The sequence below is a fragment of the Cupressus sempervirens genome, chromosome 10 (genome assembly GCF_028749045.1).
Source record: "Cupressus sempervirens isolate cs-2001-9-10 chromosome 10, ASM2874904v1, whole genome shotgun sequence".
Classification (NCBI taxonomy): Eukaryota; Viridiplantae; Streptophyta; class Pinopsida; order Cupressales; family Cupressaceae; genus Cupressus; species Cupressus sempervirens.
The window spans coordinates 726,061,508-726,080,952 of NC_143127.1; the positions used below are offsets into that span (position 1 = coordinate 726,061,508).

The window sequence follows — 19,445 nt, forward strand, 5'->3', positions numbered from 1 at the left end:
GTGACACAACTAAAATTTAAACTTTCATTACTTACAAACTAAGTCACAGGGTTCAAATTTGAATTCAAGTTTGTAAATTATAAAATCCGAATGAAATTCGGCAAGGGTAACAATTCAGGAAAAAATCAACATTAAATTTAAGTTATATAGATTTATGTATTTTTAATATTAGTAATATATTCACAAAATTATTAAAATAGTATAACGTTGCTAAATAATTCAACTAAATAACTCAATATCATTTTAAAATAAAATAATATTATATTTAATAACAACATTATATTAAATATCATAAAATTTGCATGAATTTCCGAAAGGGTAAAAATTCATTGAAATTTGAATCTCATGGATGAAATTCGATGTATCCTGTGACTCAGCTTATAAATTTTTTTTGTAGTCCTTAGTGTAGTGTAGTCAGTCCCTTCCATGTTTTGTGCACTTGGAATTTGGAATAAAGCTATTTTTTGGTGTGATGTACTAGAGTTAGATAACCTCTTTTTTAGTATTCCTTTTGTTATGGGTTCAGAAAAGGAATCAAGAGCATTTATCCCACATGAAAGTTTTTATAAATTTATAAATTTGTGTTGATTGGAGAGTCTTACCTTTTAATTATTGTCAATGAGTTGGCTTCCTTTTAACCTACTGATCACTGAATAAACAACTCAGTTTATCCTTGATACTTCATAATAAATCTTGTAAATGAATTTTACATGAGCCATGCATGTCAAAGGTCAAAAATCTTTGAATCAAGACGTCGAATTCAATTTGGAATAAGTTACAGTGGTTTGGTTCTTCGGAATCATTAGGAAAAAAAATCTGTAATCCTGTAAAGTATTGTCTATTGAAGTCCTAAATTTAGTCATTAATATTGTTCTAAAGTGTTCTTGATTTTCTAAAGTCTTTAAATCTTGAAATTGTTTTCTTTCTGTTCACAATCTTTAGGTTTCTGTTATTCCTTTATGCATCTTATTCTTTGGACAATAACAGTGTATACATGTTAGGTGTCTTAGTTGCAGACAAAACAAGGGTAGCTTAAAATAATTTTTTTTGGTCTCCCTGTAGAATATTCTGTTAAATAATAACTTTTTGGATATGGGATACACTGAAATCGTTACGCTCAAATGCAAATGCAGTTGTGTGGTGATGCATTGCTGAAGTAATGTCTCAGCAATTTATATTCATAGTTTCTATATGTACATGTTTTTGGAATAACTTTCTTCAGATGATTTATAATCTTTTGGCTGGGTGCAGTATGGATGCAGCAGTTCTTGACCTTGTTGCAGATGATAGTGCTGGTTTACAAAAACAGAAATCATTATATCACTGGGATAAAGTATAAGATTTTGTTTTACTACTAATTGTTTTATAAGGGAACAGTTTATTTGATTTTCAACTGTCTTTTGCATATTCTTTATACTGTTCTTTCTACTGTGAATATGTTAGGAACATTATATTATATCTTTCTTAATGTTTATTTTGTAATGAGGTAGTTTTTGGAATTCTTTTGAATGCAGCGTAGTAAAAAGTATATCAAATTAAACAATGGAGAGAGAGTAACAGCCTCAGGAAACGTTTGTACTTCTGATTTTAAAAATTTATATGTATATGCCTGACTCTTAACTTTTTTATGGACTGTTATTCACAATTTTTGTCTTTAATTACAAGGATAACTGATATATTGCATGAAGATTATATTTGTTCTTGTTAAATTAGACTGATAACAATTTAACTTACACAAATTTTCCTTCTGCAATAATGTCACTCAATGTTGATTAATCTCTGTAAGAGATTGTTGGTGAATAAATCACTGAGTGTTGATGTAGACTCTATCTCTGTAATGGATAATTGCTGTATATAGACGACCGCCCAAATTTCCAACTGTAATTATTATTTTTGATCTTCAGAATTAATCGTTCTGCAATATGAACCTGTCTTGAATAATGATCAATCTCTAATAATAATCGGTCTCAATAATAATGTTCATTACGTTTGTTGCAGTTGTTTGAATAACTGACCGTGCCTTTCAATAGCACATCCATTCAACGGATATATTTCTGATAGCACCCATTTGAGAGTCATTAATAATAATATATATCGTTTATTTTGACAATGCATATCGTTAATTAGTTTGACTTAACAATGCATGTTGTTTGTAATATATCGTTTACTGTTTAATCTTAAATTGCCATCAATGTATTGAGAGGATTTCTGATATCGCTATCAGGATTCAACTGTGTAGTTTTTTGACTTAAACTCATTGACTCATGTTTCATGAGCAGTGATTCACATGAACCCATCTCTCATGAGAATAAATGGAACACACTCACTGGATCTAGGTGAAGCTCATAGAGTTGAAGCAATGAGACTTCTTGGGAGGTCAACTATCCCAAACCTACCCCAACTTGGGCACAGTTAACTACAATTTTCCTCCATTGTTAAACCCACTTTGCTTGCAAACCTATTTGCAAAATCTTCACCTAATGTTGTGCCTTATGAACCATTCATTAGAAAGCTGCTTAAGCTCATCAATTGATAAGTAGGAGATATTTTCCACAAAATGTCAAACTGTGATATTGCTATCAGGATTCAACTGTTTAGTTTTTTGAGCCAAACTCATTGACTCGTGTTTCATGAGTAGTGGTCCACACCAACCCATCTCTCTTGAGAATAAGTGGGACACTTAGCACTCATTGGATCTAGGTGATGGTACTCCATAGTTAAACACGCTCAAGCTGGAGTAGTACTGGGATGGGTCACCTCTTGGGAATTCTCGGTGCTTCATATGTCTTATAGACGGGGATGGGGGAATATCGTTTCAATGTCTCCAGTGGGACCGCTAGTCTATTGTTGTTTGGCGGAGATGGGGGAACGTCCCAACACCCTTGAGGAGATGGGGGAAAAGTCTTGGCATTCCCTAAGGGGAGAAGGGGATAGGAAAAAGTCACCTGACCCCTTCAAAGAACGATTGGGTGTCATCTGTCGAACCAAAAAAAAAAAAAGTTTGTTTAAACAAATAAAACATTTTTTAATATTCTATTGGCCATATTGAATATCATATCATGTTGCTCAATATAATCATCTTTATGATGAGATACTCATCTATTGATATCTATGACCATTATCATTTAATTACCTTGGCGCTAGAGTGCGGCGGTGCGGGGGGATGTCGGGACGAGTTTCGGGTGTGGGAAAAAATGGGCCTCAATTTAGGGGCGGTGGGGATGCAAAGAGGGGGTGCGGAGGGGAGGGGGGAGGGGGGGGGGGGGGGGTGCAGTGGGGGTAGGGGGTTGCATAGTATTTATATAATATATATGACTGAAAATGCTAATTATGAAATGATACTTCAATATATTAATAATATTATATAACATACCAACTATAGTTGAATAGAGAAAATTGAAATGTGATTCACAAACCATGAAACTTGAAACTTCATAACCATCACCAATGAACATTTAACAAATTAACTTAGTTCAAGATGCAAGATTCAAAATTCATTGTTAAAAAATGATTCTATGAATATCATATATCCTAAAGATGCTCATGATGACAATGAGCCGAATAGCATGAAATAATGAAATGAAATAATGTATCATAGCCATATCAAAGTGAGTACAATCAACAAAATGACAAAATGTCAATAATGAGAATGGAATCATCCCAAGTGCTCTCTAATCATCCCCTATACTCAAGTCCTCATCATTGGATCTACTAGACTCATGGGTAAGATCTTGATCCTCTAAAGGAACACCAACTAGCCCAACATTGGTTTCGCTACATCATCATCCTCATCAATCTGAGCTGGATCCTCTGGCTCCACATCCCATCGTGCTGTAGGGCTCTCCTTGTACTTGCGTGTCTTGCGATCTTTGAGTCGCAAGTAACCATGTAGAACAACCAACTTCTCCGCTCGCTTAGAGGTAAGTCTGTTCCTCTTAATAGAGTGAATGAAGCTATAGGTGGACTAGTTTTTCTTTGTAGCTGAGGAGCTAGACACCTGAGATAACAAAGTTGAAAGTTACAACTTACAAGTTACAAACAAATGTTCATACAATTTGTAACAAATGATAAATGGTAAATCAATGATTATTGAATCAATGAATCATAAATTAAAATTAGTAAAGTAAAATTCTTAAAGTTAAGATTATAAAGGGCTGGAATTAGTAATTAGTATTACAAACCTGAGAGAGCAGTCAGATGGCTAGTGAGGTGATCTTTGACTTCTGTGACCCATGACATTTCCACCACAAAATGGGATTCTTTTGTGCCATGGTTTTGAGATCCACCTTTGCGATATCTGAGTATCCTACAAGTTACAAGTTTACAACATAATATTAAAATAACCTAAATAAAGTTAAAAGTAAAGTAACAATTAAAAGAACTTATAATTATAAAAAGTTTAGAGCACTGAATCAAGATTTAAGGATTACTTGAAAGACTAGCAAATTCGGACCACTCGGTGCAAATCTTAGTCTCAATATCATACATCCTGACAATGTATTGAAAGAACCCATTCTTCACCTCATCATCCCGAAGTGGTGTGACTGTACCTATAGTTTCGAGAATCATGATGATTCATGTGATTCACGCAATTTGGCGATTCGATTCAAGCCAAACGATTTTTAATGAATCGGTGAATCAAATCAGCAATAATGGGTTTATGAAATAAGTTACTAAATTTCAAGGTTTTTTAAAGTTGCCAATTCATGGCCGATTCGATTTTGATTCATGGCCGATTCATGATTTGATTCGGCCTTGCCGATTTTGATATGATTCTGATTCTTGTTACTTTGTATGTACCACTTCGGGTTCAATGCATAGGCAACCGTGTGCAAAGGAGTGTTCAACTTCTCTCACCTGCGGCGAATGATAGGCTCAATGTTCTCTGTATAGAATGCTAGAGTGGGTTCTCTCTCACGCACAACCCTCATCTGCCCAAGCATGGAATCAATGCACTCATAAACCTCTCCAAGGCTAGGTAAATCTGCATCTCCATATCTGATCACCTGAAACACTGGAGTAATGATGGAGACTATGTATTTTGCATCACTCCAAAACTGGTCACTCTTCATTGTCTCCTTTACCCTCTTCCCCTGCTCCGTTTTGGATTTGGGCCATCTATTCCATTCTTGTGTCATAACCATGAGTTGCAATGGCTCTTGCAACTCAATCATTCTCTCGAAGAGAATATAATATTATGCGTACTTGGTCTCAACTGGTTTTAGGAATTGCTTCTTTTCGAAGCTCCTGAAATGTGCATCTGATGTATGTGATTGTAGATAAACATCTACACCTTTCTCCCATCATTAACCACCTTTCTAATCCACTCTATTTTCCCCATGTCTTTGAGTGCATTGTACATGGCATGCACACAACATGGAGTTCACCAAATTTGCCTATAGGTTGCCTCAACAAGCCTCCCTGCAATTTTGCACATGTTCTGCATCTGTCACAACTTGGACCACATTTTGTGGCCCAATCTCCTCAATGTCTTTCCTAAGCACATGAAACTGAAAATCAACTTCTTTACGATGCACTGAACAATGAACTGCCTTCAAAAAGTTTGGGCCTTAGGTGCATGTAACCATAATGTTGATGAGTGGATGATGACCAATGTTCGTCCACCCATCCATGATAATGTTGCACCCTGAATCCATCCAACATGCTTTCATCTGCTCCATCAAGATCCCAACCTTGTCATAGGCTCTATCCAACACTGTGGTCCTCAACTTTTGGTCACCTGGTGGTACATATGATGGTTCTCCCTCGTTCATTGCCATGGACATCATCCTCACTAAATAGGGAGATCAAGCCACGTGTAGAGATGCCATTCGAAAAGAAGAAATCACTAACAACATCATCTAAGCGGTCCCTTGCGTGCATGATAAATGAGCAATGGGGTTACTACCACTACAACTTGTAGTTGCTTTCCGTTTCCCCCTACTGCTATCCCTTGTTGAACTGTGTGTAGGTGAGGAAAATGATGGTGTAGGTGACATAGTCCCTACTCTCTGATGCAAAATAAGAGTAGATGTATCTTGCTACCCTTGTAATTTTTGTATATTTTGTACCAGTTGCCTGGCAGACAAAGATCTAGGCACTAGAACATCAATATCATCAGAAATGCCCCATAGTTTGTTCACTTCAATTATGTATTTCACATTTGCAGGATTTGACAAGAATATGCATGGGTTCATGGCATAGCCACTCCAGAAAAGGTGTACATCAACTCTTGTAATGTTGCCAAACCATTCTGTGCCACGTATATTACACTTTTATTTATGTGTGCCACCACCTGAAGGTGTAGGGTGTGTAATTTTTGCAGCAAACTGTTTTAGAGGGGACTTTGGATCATAAGGACTCCTAGCATATTTTGTCAAAATCTCTGAAGGGCAATCAATAGAAGGCACCCCTGGTGCAACATAAGGAGGCTCTTCCTTAGATTGATCATCTACATCAGCCCCATGATCACTTCCCTCGGGCTCAGGCTCATAATCAGATGCACTTGCCTCATTAATTTCTATCTTCTGCACTTTGGTCGGATCTAGATGCCATTTATAAAACTGCATTTCACAAAATGAAAATAAAATTATAAAAATAATCATGATACATTTCAGCCCAAGTAAAAATAAGTTATAGAAACTAGTTTCAGCCTACTTAAAACTCAGAAGTTAAAACTTTACTATTTAATTTTAGCATTTACTATTTAAAAATATTAAAAAATGAAGCTAAATACTAAATACTACATATGTTTCAGCATATGCCATATTGTCATATTTTTATTTTAAGAACAATGAAAAAATTAATAGAGATAATAAAAATCATAGAACTATCAACTATCTACTATCAACAAGATTAAAAAATGAAACATTCAAAAATTTAAAGTTGAAACTTGAAAGTAAAACTAAACACTAAATTTAAAAATTATAAATTGATTTCTAAAATTAAAAAAAGTTGTAAAATAAAAAAAAACCTACCTTGAACTTGAGGAGACACTAGCCAAATCAAATCTTTTTGCTCCTCTTGATCTTGCAATCCCTTGCAAAATCACCCACTAAGCTCTCACAAACTCCTCTAGACTCTTTTGCTCACTGTTGCCATGGCCCATGATATCAGTCCGCTATATTTTTCAAGATTCTAGGGTTTGAGTCAAGTCACATGAGATGTCATATCCGTGTTTTGTCTAGGTTGCCATTAGGGTTTTCTCTCTCATCTTTCCCTCTGAGTTGCCTAGGTGGGAATAAAAGAACAATGCAATGGATTCAATCAAGCTAGGCATCTAGGATTTGGGAAGGTAAGTTTCTGCATATCCTAGATGAGAGAGAGAAACAATCATATTCATTTATTATCTATGGCTATGATCTAGTGTTCCATTGAAGTCATAATTCAGGTTGAATAGAGGAGATCATACTCATTTTTAGAACAAAAAATGATAGAGAACATCCAGGACGAGGCCAAAAGATGATATGTAGACCATATGAACATGATGGAAACAAAATCAGTTGAATTTGCATGCAGGAGAGAACTAGATAAATGCAGAAATGGCAAAGAAACACAATCAAAGGTGGCAAAGACCTGAGTGGAAATTGAATCGACAAATTCAAAGTCACCAAGGGAGCATGATCATGTTAAAGATTAGATATTTTACATGTTTTATTCATATTAGTTTTGAATGATTGTTGAATTTCTGAGCGATTCAAATGTTCTGTCAATGTAACTGATGAATTCGTAACTGGCCAAAACCCTAAGAGGGGGCATGTAAATGTAACTTCAGTTAAAAATGAATAGGTCTGCAAACTTGATGGTGAATGAGTCTGTAATTCCATTTACTTCTTGTTTATTGATCATGTTTTGTCGTCCATTCTTAGATTAGTTCTGTATAAAGAGTTGAAGGACAATTGTATGTGAACCTGTAATAATCAGGTGGATTCCATTTCATTTTGATGTTTGCAGTGAAAGTGATTCCATTTACTTTCCTTGTATATGATTCTGCTTCCTCTCTTGTTCATTTCATATTATGTTAGATAGTTTCTATGGGATTGTAGGACAAATGTATTTGAAGTTCGTGATATCTTACTAGATTCCATTTTAGTGGAGAGTTATTAGTCAAGGTGGATTCCATTTCATCTTTCATGTGCATCTCTGCTATCTCTAGATTGCATTTCAGTAGGACTAATATGCATTTAGAAGTAGGAGTAGGTGTTAGCAAAACTTTAAGGTAGCTTATGATATTTATTCCATTAGGTGATATAAGTTGCCCAATTCTTTTTCTGCCTGGGGTGTTTGTAGTTATGAACATCCTGGTTTATCCTCTTCTGCTCTCAGGTTAAGAGGATACCCATATCCCAATGATCTATTAAAAACACAATTCATTGCATATATTGCATATAAGGGAGTTGTACCTTACAATTCAAAGGACAGTGATATAAAACATACACTGACCCATTTGTTGGTAACATCCTTTTGTTTCCTCACATTTTGGGCATCTAGAGTCAAAATAAAGCCAAGTTAGCAAGAGGGACAAACTGTTAACCGACACTCACTTAGCTCCTTGCTGCTTCAAAACAATGAAATGAAAATAAGGTCTATTGCTCTTATTAAACCTTCAAATAGACCACATGGGACCCATGCCCAATTGGGATTAGCATGCCTAAAAAACAAATTAAAAAAAATGCAAAAAACTTTTTCTTTTTAACTTTTTTGACCATCTAGCTCGCCGCACCCCGCAAGCACCTTGGGAGCACCCTTGCACCTGAGCACCCGCCATGCACTCGAGCACCGCGTCCCACCCGGGTGCTCAATCGGTGCGGCCGAGGTGTGGCGGCACAATTTTTGCCGGTGGGGTTACTCGGGTGTGTGACGCACCCACACCAGGTGCGTACGCGCACCAAATGCTTCGGGTTTTTGACTCGGGTGTGCGGACCTGGGTTACACTGGTCAGAACTCTTCCATTTGCTCTTTCGAGTATTTTTTTTTTTAATATTTATTGTTCAATGTTTAATGTCCAAGTATTTCAAATTTAGTAAATTTGTATTTTACATCTTTATGTCTTATATTGCTATAAATATTTTCATAACCAGCATTTTATGTACTGCATGTATAGTATCATAGTTTAAAAAATCGGTGAAATATCGCCAATATCACGATATTTTGCAGAAGCAAACAGAGTGCGATTATATCGCTATAAATATCGGCAACGGTATTTACGTTAAAACCGCAGCGATTTTTACCTAAAATCTTGCGTGGAATGTCGAAAAAATCAGTCAAATATCGTTGACAAAGTCGGACACTTTCAGGTTTTTCATTTTAATATGCTATCTCCGTTTATTTTTGGTTTTAGATGAGACCTACGGTAGCAGAGCATATTGACGACTGGAATAAAAAAGGAGATATAACTATATTAAATTTCACCGAAGACCTGGGTCTTGGACAAGGTTACGAATCATACTATAACTATATTAAATTTCCATATATTTGTTAATATAAGTAAAAATGAATTTTAGTATTTACAATTTAGTTATTTAGTATTTATTAATATAAAATAATATATTATTATAGTTTGTTATTTAGTATTTACAATGTTACTATTTTTTAATTTTTAATTGATTTATAAAAATGTTAAATAGATTAAAATTAATAATAAATATATTTTAATATACTCTTAATTGATTTGAATAGATTTATAATAATATTTCAAATGATTTATAATACATTTTATTATTTTATAGATTTATAATTGATTTTGAATAGATCTATAAGAAAATTGGTATGTTGCATTTTAAAGAATATTTTGAAAAATTGTATATTTTCAAATGTTTGATAAAAGTGCCGATTTATTGCCGAGTTTTTGCCAATTCCGAGATTTTCTAAAATTTTGGCCCAGCCAAGAAATTGCCGAAACCAAAATTTTCAACTATGTATAGTATATAGTATATACAGCCCCCTTGATTTCCCACTACCCCCAAATTGAGGCCCTTGCATCCCTTCTGCTTGGAAACCTGTCCCCCAATCCCGACGGCCCCTCGTCCCCCAAGGCAGTGGTAACTATGCTTTTTGTGCTTCTAATTCGCAAAAATAGAATGATGATTATTTGCTTGATAGTTTTTGATGATATTTGATTGTGAATGCTGATTATTAATGTTGAAGTTATTATTTTTGAACTTAAACAGTGATATGGTGGTGTATTTTGCTATGTTGCTTTAATATTAGCATAGTGATGTATGAACTTATTTGCTTCTGCATATATGTACAGACATACATACGTATATTTTTGTATAGATGAACCCAAAACAAATTTGAGCTCAACCCTCAAAAAATTTGAACAAATTTTGAACCACAAATTTTGAGGTCTTATAGTTAGAATATAATAATATTATTATTGAGAATAATTATTAAAAGTGTTTTTTGTTACTATAAGAGCTATTTGCCTTGATTTTTTTCGAGGATGTTCTTGCAGGAAAAGTAGGATTAATATTAGATTAAGAGGGAGTCTTACACTTCTATGATAAAGGAGCTCAAAAGATTGATGTTTAGAGGGATTCCGACACATCCCATCTGAGGAGCGGATTAAGGTTACGTTTTAGTTGATTTTTGAAAATCTTGATCATATTGGAATTAGAGGGAGTTTTGACTTAATGTAAACTTTTGACATCGTGCATATGATTGTATGATTTAATGGGCCTATCCCTTGTGTACATCATGAGGAAGATTTAATGGGCCTACCCCTTGTGTACATCACGAGGAAGTGACGACTTCCAAATGATTATTACTTGTATGTGTAGAAGTTATTGGAAGGTGACAGTCTTACAATAACTTAATTTTCTATTATGATACATATCTTGCAATGTCTATGCAAATCATGATAGATTATGCTTTGCATGGTGGATGTTTATATGGTAAGCATTATGAGAATGTGTTGGCACATATCTTATAAACATTTTTGAGTACTTAGTAAATATCATGTGTCGATATTTTGGAAGATCAATACTTATGATATCAGATGTGATATCAGACCTTATTGGGTAATTGGTGAATATCATATGTTGATATTCTGCAGGCCAATACTCATGATATCAAATGTCAAATGTGACATCAAAATTTTGGAAATCTTTTGATCAAAGATTTTCTTATATGTGTCAGTTCCTTAGTAGCCGGATTCATCCCAAACAGGCTGGATCCTCAGGCCGAGGCTTGGATCCGCCTTATACTGCTGTCAATGTATTGAGAGGATTTCTGATATCATGTCTACACAGAAATGATAGAAGTGGATGTACAGATCAATGATGTTCATATTGATATCGATTCCTTAATGAAGGACAACAATTTTGATTAGTTATAAATAACGAATAAATGATTACTTAAATGATGTCTTGAGTAATGCAAAAAATTACTTGAGTCATTATTGTGATCCTCCTCTAGCTAACTTAAACAGTTCTTATGCTTAATTCTTTCGATTTGCTCACCCCTGTGCTGGAGGATGCATGATGAGTCTCTGGAACCATTTTGGCTAAGGTTCTGCCTTTGATGGAGATCTACCCTGCATGTTCTGCCTTATGGTGGCCTCTTATATGTTTAGTGGGTGTTGAATCCAGATAATTGTGAGGAGTTGTGATAGTTGCTCTGGGCTACTTTATGACCTTTGCTTAGTAAATTATTGTTTGGGGTATCACATCTTATTTGACTCATTTGGGTTAAATGCTTATATGTTGTAGTAGTTGTCATTATCATTACAATTGTATCTTTTAAAGCATACTAAGTTCTTTTGCAATTATACTTCCCAAGAAGTTGATATAAGGAATCTTGGCATTTAATGCACTACTTCAGAATTGCTTTTCATTGTCTCCATTTCCAGCATGGTTCCTATGCCATTTTGTATCAGCAATCATGCCACTTTAGATGTCCAAAATACTGTTGCTTGTTAAATTTATGTTTGTTTTCTGCTTTCCTCGTGGCCTGGAGGTGTGACCTTATTCCATGGGTGCCAAGAAACCTCATTATAGGAACATGGACCACATACCTGTCCCTGATTTACAGTCTCCTGGTGACTACATTTATATATAATAGGGCCATTGCCTTGTTGATTTACTCATATTTCCTAAATTAATTGGCATCGCTGCCTCTGTACTACTACTGGTACCCTGCCTCTCCTGTTAACCATGATCCCTGCCTCTCCATGCAACCATGCTTTACAAAATCTTCTGGTGAAAGGTTGCTGCAATGGGTGATGTTCATCTCAATCAGGGTTGATGTAGTCTTCAAGTGTAATGCCTTCTTTGCAAATCTGTTATCCATCTGTTAAGATAATTTTCACATTCATCCCAAATACTTCTGGGTTGTGGGTAAACAATTAACATATTAAAAATTGAAACAAGTGTTCAGAGCTTGGAAAGAAGCAAGTGTTCTATGTAATTACATGCCTGTCATATTTGTGCATTTGTCATCTGAGACACAATTATATACTCATAAAGGGCTCCAATATCTCAGGTTTAGCTTGAGCAGGGCTGGGGCCTGAGGAAAGTTAATAATTTCTGAAACAATATGCTTGTGTATGACATGAAATGATGCAGCTTTTTATCTTTAAACTGCAGAAAACTCCATTTCACTGATAAATTGATCAATTTTTGCAGATAAAAAATGAAAGTGGTTCAAAAGTAGATCCTGGCAAGGGCGGCCTATACAAAAAGTGGAAAGAGCGCTCACACCTGCAAATATCTGCTCAGGGACAAGGAGATGATGGTCATGTGGAATACAGTGAAGGCGGAAAAGGTAATTTTCTTTTTCTATAATTATGTTTTTCGCTCCCAGGTTATGTAACTTTAGAGTTCTGTGCCTTAGCATTTTCATAATGTAATTGAGCAAACCAAATGGTATTTGATATTCTAGCTTTTTATTATATTTAATGATGTAGTCATGTAGACTAAATAAAATTCCATGTTTTCAGTTGCATGACCTGGGTAAAGCATATTTTAATGCTTGAATTTTTTTTCCCAAATATTTCTGTATATTGTCTCATTGTAACAGTCAATCTGAATTTCTCTTTCCTTGGAATTTGGAAGGCAAACATCTGCAATAAAATATGTGAGAGAGACTAGGGTACTCTTGCACAGTCAACTGGTTAGGATAGTGTTCCTTTCTTGATTCTAGATGTCAACTTTTCTTCTCTGTTAATATCAAGAAATATCTCCGAAAGTGCAAAACTTCTCTTGATCATTTACCAATTATTTAAACACTTAAAATTGTGTTTCAAATGATAGATTTTAGAATCCACCAGAAATTGCTGTATAAATCTCCCTATGACTAATATAAGGGTATTGAACTTCTGAATATAAATTATGCATTAACTGCAACATTTGTCTGTATATACAGATACATCTTTACTAGAAAATATCTTGTGGACAAGGATAAAATGACAGGGTCATGGTGGCACGCTTCTATTTTCTTATATGAACTAATGACTCTCTGAACTTCTATTTCAGAGTCCGTGCAAACTCGATCAAATTATAGGACCAGGTATACTGACCAAATGTTTATATGTGCAGATAATCTAGCAAGAGGAGGTAACTACAGAAATTCTGGACGCTTTAAGAATAAACAATCAATTCCTAATGCCAATGTCCGCAGCGAGCTTCGGAATGTTGAGCAAGTACATAAACAAAGGCAAAGAAAAGAAACAAAGCAGATTCTTACTTCTAGTAAAAAAGAAAAGTTTGGAAAGGGTACAAGTGGCAAAGCTGGCAAAAGTAGTAAGGGCAGTAAAAGTGGGAAAAGGCCATTCAAAGGAAAAGGCAAAAGGAAGTAAGCCTGTTGGTTTAAGTGCAGTTTTGAAGTCAATTTATGTGAAATTGAATTGTTATCAAAGCAGTTGGTCCACAAGTCCTCTCTACGGTGGTGGAGGGTTTCCATTATATTAAGAATGTGTTACGGGCACTGAGCTGCAGATATCAAGTGCTTTATGATATTGAGTTCTTGTAAATATATATATGTTAGCAGTGATGCCAAATTTACACTTTGCGGATTCACTTGCTATTGTGTTCATTAACAAATTGCATTCCAATTATTAAGTGCCCATGCCATGTTTGTTTCTTTAGACAGTTCCATACTCTAATGAAAATGCATTGAAACATGAAGATATGCCCCCCCACCCCTTTGTTTTTGGGTTGGGGACGGGAATGGGGCAGGGACATCCTTCTGCTGACCTGCCACCGCTATCGATTTGGCAGGGACAGTTGGTAACATGGGACGTCCCTGGAGTCCTCTGTCCTGGGGATGCATAGGACTCTCCCATAGCCCTCATTTGAAACTGTCCTTCAGCAAAAAATGATGAAATTTGTGTGAAAATGGAATTCACAATGAAGATTTATGAGGTTTTGGAGGTCTAATTTAACCCCAAACCTCCACCCACCATTCTTATTGTTTATGCAATCATTTCCATGCTTTTATACGTTTGCACTTTTATCTTGAGTTCCAAAACTCTGCCCCCCCATTGTTGATGTTCAAATTTCAAAACCATTTTCATGTTTTTAATTTGGTGACTTTACAGTGAGTTTCATTTGCAGTTCATCTTTTTATAACTAAGTTTTCAAGTACTATATGTACAGCACCACCAAACTTTAAGCTCTTGGTCTCAGGAAACTGTCTGGATCAATGGAAATATGTTTTTCTCTAGTTTTAATAGGCTATAGGACATTTTTAACAGATGACCTTGTTTATCATATACAAATACTATCAATTTTCTGCTGATTAAAGAAAGTTTTATTTCACATGAAACATGTCATGTTGCTGTATATTTCTGATTTTTGGAATTTCAATTTAGCCTGTGTTATGCTTTTCAAAATTATTACTGTGAATGTAATAATGTATAGTTTGGTTGCCTTTATGATAATTAATTATGAATTTCTTCATTGAAATCAATTAGGGTAGGACCATACTTCTACATTCAAGGAAAAATTCTCAAGAGTATTCATAACAGAGTTGTAGGTTTCAGCTCTTTGCAGATGAATAACTTTTGAGCTGAACTGTAATAAGATCAAGCAATTATTCTCACAGATCCAACCTCAAAGCTAATGCAAGATATGCAAAGGTGTTGACTGTATGAGGTCTTTCTCTATTTTCACGCGCCTGACCATTAGGGCTATAGTAGGACTAATAAAGTGCCGGGGCCCACCCTGCAGCCCTATAGTTAGTTGGCCCCGCCAAATTGAGAAGGGTAGGTTTTTTTAATGCAATCCTTGTGGTTGAATTTTATTTTTTTAATGCAAAAAATATCTATAAAGGTGTAGGGGATAGTTTTTTTTCCTCAGGGATGGATAGGGCACATTTTGGGTGTCCCTTAAGCATTTTGGAGATGGCTTGTCGTCTCCAAATGTTAGAGGATTTTTCTTGTGGTTTCTTGCAATTTTTTTTATTGGGGGCGACTAGGGGACATTTACTTTTTGTTCCATTGCACTTGGGGATTGGAAACATGCCCCCATGTAACATAGGTCTTAACCAAAGTCTTCTATCTAAACAAATAAATCTTAGAAAGTTTTGGGATTTAGTGATGGTTCACCAAATCATGGAAATAGATTTTCTTCCTAGATGATATAGAACTATGCTTATATGCATAGATTTTACAAGTCCCTAGACATTGTATATGTAAATCCACTTGTATGCAAGTAGTGGAAGACAGAGAGGAGTGGAGGGAGGGAATGCTTCCTCTTAGATGATATAAAACTATGGATTTGTGCATAGGTTTCTTGAACTCATAAGACACATCATGCATGTATTTCCACATGTGCATAGACAATAGAAGACATGATTAGAGGGAGCGGATGCAAATTCGGTCCATTGCTGAAACTTTAACTCCCTTATCCATTTGATTCACTTTCTTCAATGTCACAATAAAGTTTGTGTATTAGTTAGATATTAACTTCTTCAAACTTGTTAGCTTATTATTATTAGGTTACTATTGTTTCCATATGATTAAAAAATGGGCTGTTACATATTTGCTTGCCACATGTAAGTGCATTCTTTTTTTAATGAGTGTGCACTTAAAATTTTAATTAGCTACATTTGCAATTTGTTAATGACTTAAGGGTAAATAAGAATTAATGAACTTGTTGAATAAATGGTTGCTTCAGTTAGATATTGGAATGATGATTGATTTGATGATGTATATATATATATGTGTGTGTGTCTGTGTGTGTGTATCAACACTCTGTATGTTTTGACATACATGCACACATACATATTTATATTGCATTCAATCATATCATTGCTTCATATTTGATATGGAAAACCAATCATCACTTTTGTATCTGAAACACCATATTGCTAGTATATGATTGATCTATGCTTTAAATTGTCGATTAATATTATTTAACGTTCCATATCCAATCTTGATCGACCATTTAATCGGTGATGAGATTTAGATCAAACATTTAATATGTTTGTGCAAGATCACTATTGATCTTAATTAAGGATATCATTTGCATTTGTTAAGGGTTGAATCCCAATTAGAGATATGGCATGAAGACACTCCTTTTCATGGGACATTTGATGAATGGGCATGCCTCCACTTGTCTGCTCATGGATATGTCCCCTCGGAACCTATTTATGCAAATTCTTTCCCTAGGGATGACATCAAAATTCATAATTGCTCAACCTCTTGTAGTTTGCGTATTATAGTATTCAACATTTATCAATATTGAATTATCATTGCACACACATTTGTCAAAGATAAAAATTATTTGCATTATGATTGAATCTTGCAAAATAGAATTCAAATATTAGTAGTAATCAAATTGTGGAAAATTCATTAGAATTGTACAGTTCTAATTCAAAGAATGGGCATGTCTCCATCAGTTTGCTCATAGATACGTCCACTCAAAACCTATTTTATGCAAATCTAATCACAAGGGAAGATATTGAAATCCATAAATGCTTTGCCTCTTGGAGTTTGCATACTACAAAGATCAGATTCACACTTCTAAATAATAATCATTATTAATAATATTGGATTGTTATTGCATACACATTTGTCAAAGATAAAAATTTATCTACATTTTGATTACATCTTGCAAAATTGAATTAAGAGATTAGTAAAAATCAAATTTTGAAAAAATCAAAAGAAATGCACATTTTAAATCTCAAATAAATTTAATCATCATCTACATGGTATCAGAGCCCTGCTAAGGAATATCAGATTAAATTTGAGACATCGAATTACTTGAACCATATCTCTTGAAATCACACCCACATTTCATTCTTTATAATGTTGAATGTAATAAGATTTGAGGATCGTCTTGAAGGTGCAAACAACTTTGCATCATGGAAATTTAGAATCATGATGATATTGAAAGAAAATAAGGTAGAATCATTTGTGAAAGAAAACAAGATGGAACCAAAGAATGATTCAGAGAAAATTCAAGGGATTGGAAACAATGAGAAAACTATGAAACTTATAGTAGATGCAGTTAGGGACCATATATAGTACCTATATTGTCAAGACATGAGATTGCATACCTAATGTTTAAATTCCTTGAAAGCACTTTTGAAATCAATAACACCAATAGGACCTTTGCTCTAAAGAGGCAACTTAATCATGTACAAATGAACAAGGGATAATCCTTAACAAATGCAAATGATATCCTTAATTTTTTTTAATAATTTAATTTAATTTAGTTTTATTTTATTTTTCATTTGGTGGAATGTCTTTTGATTTGTTTTCTTGACCTTATTTTGTTTTTTTTTTCTCTTGATTTATGTGTGGCTCTTCCTTGCCCTTCTCTCTTTTCTTGTTATTTAGCCTAGGTTTGCAACATATTATTCTTCTACATTCTTAGCTCTCTCACTATCATCCTGATGATGGATAATTGAGTATGATTCAAATCGTTGATGCTAAAAAAACCTCACACAATCTCAACCAGAAGCTTGAACATAATAAGGGATAATTCATTAATGCTTATTTCATGAGAATAATTGAACAAAGAGATCAATTGTTAACAATTGAATATCAAATTGATAGCAAGGTGGGAACACTAATAGCTCTAGGTAGCCTACCAAACTCATTAGAGTCATCTGTTCAAGGAATAAGTGCAAGATCAAAACTCTCCAAATTTGATTGGCTAAGAACAAATTGCTTACATGAAAAAGTGAGATTGATGACAAAAGGAAACAAGCAGAAACACATAGATCACGATTTTCATGTAGTAAACACTAATTCCTATAGGAAAGGTAAGAAGAAAAACTTGAGGAGAAAGAAGAATTCTTATGGGAAGGGATCATCCAAGCAGAGGAAACACATCTTCGAAATACAATGTTTTAGACGTGATCAGTATGGACACTATGCAATCAAGTGCCCCGATAGAACCAAACAACGAGCATCCTTTGCTAAATTTGGAAAGACAAATATGGAACATGATTATGAGAATTTCGTCTTCTACTCAGTATTATCAATCCAAGAATCAAACAAATTCAATAACTGGGTAATTGATAGTGATTCATCAAGACACATCACATGATTTAGAGAACACCTAGATACTATGATAGAAGAAATTCACAAGAAGTATCTATTGGAGATGATTATGAGAAGTAACTATTGGAGATGAGTCTACACATCCAGTAAAGGGGGTTGGAACTTACACCATAAATTTGAAGTTTGGCATCCCTCCACAACTCACTAGAGTATTATTTGTATTAAGAATAAAGAGGAACCTAATATCCATTTCAATTCTTGAGGACAACAAAGATAGGGTTACCTTAATGGATGGAAAGTTTTGACATGGCTAAAGAATGTTACCATAAAGGAAACACAAACTATAGGTATAGGACAAGGACACCTATACAAATTGTGCACAATCATTAGCCAAGCCCTTATTCATGAGACCTCTGATTCAAATGAAATTTGGCATCGAAGATAATGACATTCATTTTTGTGCCCTACTTTCAGTAGAAAAATTGGTAACAAGATTGTCCAAACTAAACACATTTATGGAGGAGCATGCACAAGGTGTGCCCTAGGGAAGAATACAAAAGGGACCTTCTAAATAGTTTGAGTAAAATAAAACACATATTAGAATTATTTCACACTAACTTTTTTAGAAAGATCTAGATATATTCTCTTAAGTGTAAAAAAACAGAAGAAATCCTTAAAAGCTTTAAGGAGTTCAAAGCTTTTATCGAAAACTTCCAAGGAAGAAAATTAAAGTAGTGAGAATGGATAATGGAAACACTTTAAACCTTTTTAAGGAATTTTGTATAAATGACGGGATTAAGAGGGAGTTTATTGTACCCTACATTAAACTTTTTCGGGAAGAAAATAGAACTATTGTAGAAGTTGCTAGAATAATGTTTGTACGACCAAAGTATATAAAATTCATTTTTAGCAGAAGCCTCTAAGATAATTGTTTACATTCAAAATAGATGTGCCCACTCACATCTTGGTAAAAAAACTCCCAAAGATGCAT

The 19,445-nt window shown here is 34.5% G+C and overlaps 1 pseudogene across 1 annotated transcript in view; it reads left to right on the plus strand.

Annotated features, from left to right (window-relative positions):
• LOC149535879 (putative DEAD-box ATP-dependent RNA helicase 29) overlaps nucleotides 1-14,438 on the plus strand; it is an 86,252-nt pseudogene extending 71,814 nt beyond the window's left edge. Inside the window, exons 8-11 of the transcript XR_016356734.1 lie at nucleotides 1,252-1,333; nucleotides 1,515-1,571; nucleotides 12,627-12,765; nucleotides 13,539-14,438. The product of XR_016356734.1 is annotated as a putative DEAD-box ATP-dependent RNA helicase 29 (transcript). The remainder of the gene's footprint in view (nucleotides 1-1,251; nucleotides 1,334-1,514; nucleotides 1,572-12,626; nucleotides 12,766-13,538) is intronic.
• Nucleotides 14,439-19,445: the final 5,007 nt, after the last annotated feature.